At 39.0% G+C, this 9,328-nt stretch overlaps 1 long non-coding RNA gene across 1 annotated transcript; it reads left to right on the top strand.

Annotated features, from left to right (window-relative positions):
• The first annotated feature begins 2,123 nt into the window (after positions 1-2,123).
• Positions 2,124-7,598, top strand: LOC137235422 (uncharacterized). Its single transcript, XR_010947890.1, has 2 exons — positions 2,124-2,258; positions 7,110-7,598. It is a non-coding gene; the product is annotated as an uncharacterized lncRNA (long non-coding RNA).
• Positions 7,599-9,328: the final 1,730 nt, after the last annotated feature.

Here is a 9,328-nt window from a genome sequence, read left to right as displayed (position 1 = left end):
ATCCTATTATATCAAACATAGTAAAGCTGTGTGACTTGACGCAGCGTAGAGATTTTGCGTTGATACTAAAGGGCCCCACACATCCCATTTTAAACGCTGCGTAGTGCTCTGACAGTAGATTTCATTTATTTGTATGAAGAGCGACAAAAAGCGCATCATCATCCTAATCTAACATACGAAAGTAGCCAAATTCCAACTTTTGTGGCAATCAAAATATAAGAAGAATTTGAAATTTGTTTTTCGTGCTTTCAAACTATGCAAGTGTAAATATTTTCCCCACGCGTTGATGCTGCGGAGACTATCATTTAATCGAGAACGAAACTTGTTACATTCGGAGATGTGAGAAGTATATTCTTCGCATTACCTCTCTAATTTATAACATATTTCCACTAAGAGTTGTATTCGATATTTAGGTATCTGAGAGGATTTAACTTTAAATCTCATAAGTTTTATCACACAAAATAAAATCTCGAAACGCAGAAGATTTAGGGCAAATCTCCATAAAATCTTTAATCATTACAAATATTTCAGTTATGGCAACCTACAATTCATATGTCATTTAATTTTGTGATACAAAAATACTTAAGGTTGGAGCAGTTTTGAAATTCATGTACGACAGATGTATTTTGAAGGTTTTTAAGTTAAAACTTTTATTACCAAATGTTAGGTTAGGTTAGGTTGAACTGGCCGGTCCATGAGGACCTCACATAGAGCACGCTTACACAGCCACCGATTTTGATCGCTCCATGCCGGTCGTAATCGTCCGATAAAAATAAACAAATGTATTTAGATGAGCGCGTATACATTTCAACCGATCACCGAATTATTCTTTGCCGTTGTAGTTTTTCACTGCCGATAAATTCGCGCGTGTTCAATTTTATCGTCCGATAAATTGCGTGTATTTACTGTGAAACATTTATTATTTGTGCGAAGAACTGAAAAATTGATTAATTGTGTGCAAAACAGGCGCCCTTAATGGGATAAGCACATAAAAGCATAAACGCAAGCGTATTTTTGCGAAAAAGTTAAATGTAAGAAAATAACTGCCGGCCGATAATGTTGAAGCAAATAATGTTAATCTAAGTTAAATTACCCTGTATATAAAATTAGCAAGTAGATGACACTGAAATGTGTATATGTATGTACATCATCCCTACAAGACGGAGGTAACTACTTCACCCACACATTCAAAGCTTTTTTCGCTCTCCACTAACACATCGATGTTTCTTGCTGTCATCGAAATGACAGCGTCATCTTAATACGACAATTTATTAATTATTCCGGGAAACATTTTAAAACGATGAAAAACTATAATTGTGGTAATTAAACTTAAAAACTAAAAAAGTGCTTGTGCTACGGGCTTTTAGGTGTGACGTGTGTTAGCTGTTTAGGCACTTCTAAATTAACCTGGCGCATTAACTAGAGGCAGCCAAGTCCTCTTGCCACCAATTGAAATTGGAAGATTCGATTTCCAAAACTAAAAAAGGTAACGTTTTCAAAACAGTGCACAACCTAAACAAAGGTGGTATCAAAAGACGCGTGTCGAGATCCGTTTTTAGAATCTGAAAGTTGTATAGAATCGACGGGATGGCCTAGAAGGTTTCAGGTGGTCATACTAAATCGCTCCCGGGGAGTGTCCTTATCGCTACAACCAAAGCAACATTATTTACTCTCTGCTTTTCATTCATACGTATGTGTATTTTTAAATAATAAAAAAATGTTATATTATTCTAATATATATCATCTCTGCCGGGGTGCGATTCAGCTCAGGATATGCCAAAACAACAAGAAACCTACAATTAAATGCAGATTCACGTGTCATTCGCCAAGGATTTACCGGTACACAAGGTACTTTCCACAACCAACATGCTTTGGAATACGGTACAAAATTGGTTGGATGTCTTTTCCCAAAAAAGGGTGGAACTACGCATCTTGGTTTGCCAGTATTTGCTTCGGTAATTTATATTGATTTGTATTGATTAAAAATTGCAATAGTAGATAATGTAATGTGAATTAAAATTGAATAGGTAGCCGAAGCAAAAAATGCAACTGATCCGCATGCAACTGTTATTTATGTGCCGCCACGGGGAGCTGCTGCTGCTATCATAGCAGTATTACAAGCACGACATTTCTTTGATTGGTTGCATAATCGATATTGTGCCCTAACATGATATGGTTCGCGTTAAGCACACTATGTTAAAGCAAAATAAATCTCGTCTAGTCAGGCCCGATTGTCCAGGATCATCGCACCAAAAAGGGTAAGTAAATTCCCTACCATATTTAATATATAAACAACATGTATGCATTTGTTAGTGATAATTTGTCATGCTTTTGTTGATAATCACCTGAAGAAGGCAAATACCAAAGAGTTCGAAGTTCATGTAAATACCAATTGATTTCTTTAAATAGCGTTTGGAGAACAAAACCCATATGTATGTATGCATACAACTGCATAGAAAGAGAGGGATTAATTAATTATGATCAGTAGATGTATAGGATTTTTATTATTTTCCCTGCGTCGCCGTTGCCATTACATTGCGTTAAGAGAGGACAGTTAAAATTTTAGTAAATTTTGCTCTTTTCATTACTGATTCAAAACGTGGGAAGTTATATATGTAGCATTCCATGGAGAATGGTAAATTTTAGCAGACTTTCGCATTGCGGTCATTATTAATATTCAATCCCTAGAAGGTTCAATGTAGTCATATCAATAGGTCCGGAGATGGTCGGGTTAGTACCTCAATGGTGCTTGTTACCGGAACGTAGATAGATAATTTATTGAGGATTGCACAGTGACTTGCACATCTCCTTCACAGCACCTCATCGTATCCGAATTCTTTGATGAACCCTAGCAGAGTTATTGGCTTGAGGGATTAAATGTGGGAATGCACTGGCCATGGTGAGCCCATAAACTTAGCCCTATGTTTTGAGATTGCTTCGTATTCTTGGAGGATATGGTCCGCCGTCTGCTGATCGATCACAAAATCGGCATGTGTTATTCGATAGTATGCCCACTTTCTGCATACGGCTGCTCAGTCTATAATGCCCTGTAAGAAAGCTCTTGGTATTCTACGGTTATCTTTCGATAGGTCTATTATTGCCCTGTAGCGACTTGTGCTATAACTTCCTAACAGTAACTTAGATTGTCTCAAACCTGGCGTATTGCTCCAGTGTTCTTCTCTCCAATGTCCTCTAACGGGATTCCAAGGAAACAGAAAGTTTCAACAGGAGTGGCCCATAATTAGAGGAGTGTTAGAGGCGTTGATTCCACAATACAGCTAAAGAGATGGTTGGTGTCATGTGGGGACACATTATAAGCAGGACATATGTTTTGTATTTGATTCTGGATAGGTAAGAGTTTAACCTGTTACAGTATCCAGATCGAAGATGGACTAGAGTGACTCCCGTTTTCTTAGGGAGAATGCGTTCCTACTCTGCTAGTTTTGTTCTTTGAGTACAGGATTCACCGGGCAATTCCTGGCATAGAGGTCCGACGCCTGTTTGTGGAGTTCACTCAGGACCTGATTGTGTTTTTCAGCTTCATACGGCTGTGTTCTCAGGTGCCGTATATTCTCATAATGTAATGAGGGCGTGAACAACAAGAAGCCAACAAAAGATTTGTAAAACTTACGAGGACGTCGGGTTTTGGGATCAAGCCCAGAGCAACCTGTCCGATGCAACCATCCCTTGCACGTGACACACTGACAAGAGTATGACCGTCCTAAAAATATTCTTTTCCGGCAAACGCAGCAAAACCATTTCTCATGACCGGGGTCAGGAAAAGGACACGGATTGGGTTCGATACCTTCCCGGAGGAGGAGAGTATGGCGCAGACCCGCTGCATGGATCTGCTGGGAGGATTATAATTTGTGGGAGGGACGCAACAAACTAAACACTAGAGTCCGCCTGCTCATTACCCTGTACTCCCCTTTGGCCTGGGACCCAGTGCAACAGTACTACGTTGTGCACCCAAGGACCAGTGCTGACTTTATTTCGAACGCCACAAATGCCTTTAGTGGGGCCTGACTGTCTGACTGAGTATGGCAATCGTTTCATTGGAGTATCAGCGCTGAAGGTTCAGCTTAGCGCACCAACATATGGCGAATACTTCCGCTTGAAAGCTGCTCGTATGTGCTTTTAGAGGTACTGATATTTTGGCTCTGGGTCCGGAGACTCTGGCCTCAATCCCCTCTGGCGTCTTCGAACCAGGGCCGTAGAGAGAAAATCCGGGCCCGGGACTAAAAAAATTTACGGGCCCCATATAAAAAATCCACTAATACATTTGATTAACGTGAATTAATGCCGTTTCATTCATAAATCATTATTGATGGATTACATCAAAAAAAATTTTTGCCACATCAACTAAATGATTTTTGGCTAAGAGCTGACAATAAAATTAACACAGAATATTTACTATTTGTTTTATTTTATTGTAACGTAGAAATAAAATTCTCTTTTAACAGCCACATATTATTTCAAATAAACTTTTCTAGTTATTTGGTAAAATTTTCATACATTTCTGATAAATTTAATGATGATTATAAATTTTAATTATTCAATATAGAATGTTCGGATATCAAAGAGTGGCTTTACTTGCTTTTTTCGCTGCAAAATTTTTTATAATAATATCAAAATTTAACTGTCTTACCAAAACGGATACAACACAAAGCGTGGCAAGTCCTAAAACTCGCTCTTTAGATGAACACGATCTGTGAAAGTCTTTCATTCTTGAAAGGACACTGAAGGAACGTTCTGCACTAGATACAGTGACAGGTAAAGTGCAAAAGGTACGTAAACCAATACAAAAGTTGAGGGAAAATTGTATACATATTTTGAAAATAGACGGCATTTAGCAATTCCAATGGTGACAGACCTTTATCAAAATTTGCTTCGTAAATGTGTTTCAAGTGAACTATTTCACATTCTAAGCTTTGAGAAATATCCGACTTGTATTTTTCGACAAATTTTGCTGCGCTCGCCCGAACCGTAGTTTCATCCGTGTCTTAAATTGCCACAAAAAGGAACACTTTTCGTTCAAATTTCTAATAGCTGCAAATCGTTCAGTAATGCCAGTGATTACCGAATCAACGATCACCAAGAATGTATTGTTTTTGAAATCAGACTCTGAATCATCCGTAATCATCTCATTTAAATTATCTTCAGAACGCCTTTTGGGTTTTCTCTTTCGAATATCCGGAAACTTTGGCGAGATGTTCAATTGAATAGCAACTGTTTTGCATTCGTTTAAAATTGTTTCCCATTGGTTCCTGATCAACTTCAAATCAGCTAATAAGGCATCTAGATGTCGGACCTCAACATCTGTGGTGGCGTCTCTCGCTTGGAGGACCACGCTTCTTTCATTAATGGTAGGGTTTTGAACCAAATTGAGGACAGCAAAATACATTCGAACTTGTTGATGTACTTGAGAATGCCGGTAACATCGCCATATGCTTGCGCAGTAAAAATTTGGCTTTTGGCTGAAAGACTATGAAGAGAGCTAGGTACGGTTTAATGTGAAGGTTTAATGTGGTCACATAAATCGTTCCCGAGATGGCACCTTAATGGTGCTGTGGTACCGGAGCGTACCGGATCCGGCAGAGGACCATCACATCGATAATACTCCTCAAAGCCTTCGGGGAGCAACCTTATCGCTACAACAACAACAACAACAATAGAGTTACTCCCACCCCAGAAAATGGTCAACATTTATAGTGCATCCAAAGAACATTTCAACTCACCAAATTCACTCATATTAACAGAGTATATGTGGAACTTAAGAGCGAATTGAGAGTTTCACAAAGTTGCACTGCCACACCGCCATTTTATACAGGGTAAAAGTGTAACGCTTTTGCGTTGCGAGCAGGCAAGAATTTTCACAAAAGAACGAAATACCCCGTAAAGGTGTTGCCTGTTTTTTAGAATAGAACAACAACGCTTGCGTAACACTTTATCCAGAAAAGAAAACGCTATCATAACTGCGGGTTGCACAAGGCGAGTAATCAGAATTCGAGTTTTTGTCGAGAATGTGACGTAGTGCTCTTGATAGGGCTCTTGATAGTGGTTCTTGATAGGGTTTTACGCTTGGTCGTTAAAACAAACTTCTGGTAACACTACGGACTTATTCAGTCTATGTGAGATCATCATGAACCGGCCACTTAAACCTAACCTATATTTTGTGTTTTAGTTTTTACTTTAGACTCTACCGGTTAAGTAAGCGATGTCAGCTAACTAAGCGCCTTCAAATGTAGATCCATAAGGAACATGAGGTCACCAGAGCCTCGGCTGTTAAAGAAACAGGATTCGCCACGGGTAGGTGACGTTGACAATTGGGTTGGAGAGGCTATATATTGCGCTGGCAACCCATTGAAAGGATTGCGCTACAAAACCCCTTGAATCAATTTGGTATTTTAGTCGCCTCTTACGACAGGCATAGCTAACCCGCTGGAGCCATGAGAAGCGTGAGTGCACTTTGGGTGTCGCAAGGCAAGTTCCGTCGTGCCTGGTGTTGTTGGGTGAGCGGCCAGGCAAGGCAGCAGGGTACACATGCACCATTCAGGAGGATACCCTCGCTGAGCCCAGAAAATCTGGGAAAATTAGATGTACTGCTCAGATCCAGCAAACGAGTATGTTCTGTACTGGCATATGATAAACTTGCAGACAACCAAACGTTTACTTTCCTGTCCAAAAAGGAATTGGTGCTCGGCACTGCTGCTAAAGAAGAATAGACGTAGTCATATCAATTCGTTCCCGGGTTACTCGGGGAAAGCAGTTTTAGCAGTACTTTGCCCGTTTCAATTTGCACATCCATTCAAAGAACTTCGCATAATGGATTAAACAGTCATCTGCATTTATTCGTTTTTGTTTTTGTAGCACGCCTAATTTACTATTTATTACCCCAACATCTATCAATTATCCCTTGTTATAATCTTCGAATACCCCCGCTACCGGAAGATGCCTTGGCATGGTGGAGGTTCACTTGAATTTACTTTACAGGTCCTGATTCTGGTTATCTGAAATCCCCTTGAGTATCTTGTATTTATTAAGCACTTCCGGTTATATTAAAAACTTATTATCTATCCTTACTGATATTCGTTTGTTTTTCATTCTAGGTAATTCGATTTGACGATGTGGGCATAGCAATATTCCAGCTGTGGCTGTAAGAAGAACGTACATTTGCTCAAACTACAAGAAAACTGCGACAACTGTCCCTCGGTCTTTTTAGTATCACATATAAAGCCCTACCACGCATATTATGGGAAAGGGTCAAGTTAAAAGGCTCAACATCACCTGCAAATCGACTTTGATAGCACGAAATGGGGCTGCATATATTCCGGTATTATATCTACAACACTCATATCTATGCAAACTGATACTAACAACACCACCCGCGCAGGAAAAATTGAGCACCATCAGTGTGAGCTTCGACACTCAAAATGGTTTCAGAAAGGGCACGACTACGAATGAGTTTATGTCTTTACATATGTAGTTTGTACATATAAATATGCACATATGTAAGGTTTACTAGAAAATTAAGGAAATTATTTGTAAAAACCATTGTATACATAATTTATTCATAATTAAATATTATTTAAACAAAAGGGACGCGTTTCATTCATATAAAAAGCGAATTGACAGAAGGTAACCGGTACGGGTAACCGATAGGCCAGTTACCCGTGTTGTTGTTGTTGCATAGCGATAACGAAAACATACCTAATGAAGTAACCTAAAAATGTAAATAACATCGAGCGAGAAGGAATGTCGAAAACACAATAGGTAAGAGCGAGAAAGCGAGTCACACGTACACTATTTTGGGAGAGCGTATGCGTTACCTTTTTCACGACAGCAATGTAAAAGTCATTAAGACGATAATTGGTGACCAACCCTACAAGGCGGAGGTAACTAGTTCACCCACACATTCAAAGCTTTTTTCGCTCTCCACTAACAAATCGACGTTTGTTGCTGTCATCGAAATGACAGCGTCATCTTAATATGAAAATTTATTAATTATTCCGGGAAACATTTTAAAACGAAGAAAAAATATAATTGTGTTAATTAAACTCTTACAAGCTCTCGCTTAACCTGAGTTGTAAAAAGAAAAAGTGCTTGTGCTACGGGCTTTTAAGTTGTGACGTGTGTTAGCTGTTTAGGCACTTCTAAATTAACCTTGCGCATTAACTAGAGGCAGCCAAGTCCTCTTCGCACCACTTGGAATTGGAAGATTCGATTTCCAAAACCAAAAAAGGTAACGTTTTACAAGACAGTGCGCAACCTAAACAAAGGTGGTATCAAAACACGCGTGTCGAGATCCGTTTTTAGAATTTGAAAGTTGTATAGAATCGAGGGGATGACCTAGAAGGTTTCAGGTGGTCAGACTAAATCGCTCCAGGGGAGTGTCCTTATCGCTACAACAAAATCAACATTATTTACTCTTTGCTTTTCATTCGTACGTATTTGTATTGTAAAATAATAAAAAACATGTTTTATTATTCTAATATATATCATCTCTGCCGGGGCGCGATTCAGCACAGGACATGCCAAAACAACAAGAAACCTACAATTAAATGCAGATTCACGAGTCATATGCCAAGGTTTAACGGTAAACACGGTACTTTCCACAACCAACATGCTTTGGAATACGGTACAAAATTGGTTGGATGCCTTTTCCCAAAAAAGGGTGGAACTACGCATCTTGGTTTGCCAGTATTTGCTTCGGTAATTTATATTGATTAAAAATTGCAATAGTAGATAATGTAATGTGAATTAAATTTGAATAGGTAGCCGAAGCAAAAAGGCAACTGATCCGCATGCAACTGTTATTTATGTGCCGCCGCCGGGAGCTGCTGCTGCTATCATAGCAGTATTACAAGCACGGCATTTCTTTGATTGGTTGCATAACCGAAATTGTGCCCTAACATGATATGGTTCGCGTTAAGCACGCTATCTTAAAGCAAAGTAAATCTCGTCTAGTCAGGACCGATTGTCCAGGATCATCGCACCAGAAAGGGTAAGTAAATTGCCTACCATACTACCATATTAAATATATAAACAACATGTATGAATTTGTTAGTGATAATGTCTCATGCTTTTGTTGATAATCAACTGAAGAAGGCAAATACCAAAGAGTTCGAAGTTCATGTAAATACCAATTGATTTCTTTAAATAGCGTTTGGAGAACAAATCCCATATGTATGTATGCATACAACTGCATAGAAAGGTAATCTCTCCCATTAATTATGATCAGTAGATTTATAGGATTTTTATTATTTTCCCTGCGTCGCCGTTGCAGTTACATCCAGTCAACACCTTACCCTACCAGTTAAAATTTTAG

The sequence above is a fragment of the Eurosta solidaginis genome, chromosome X, assembly GCF_040869045.1.
Source record: "Eurosta solidaginis isolate ZX-2024a chromosome X, ASM4086904v1, whole genome shotgun sequence".
In the NCBI taxonomy this organism is placed as follows: Eukaryota; Metazoa; Arthropoda; class Insecta; order Diptera; family Tephritidae; genus Eurosta; species Eurosta solidaginis.
The sequence above is the reverse complement of the archived record's forward strand: the minus strand, read 5'-3'. Positions and strand labels throughout refer to the sequence as shown.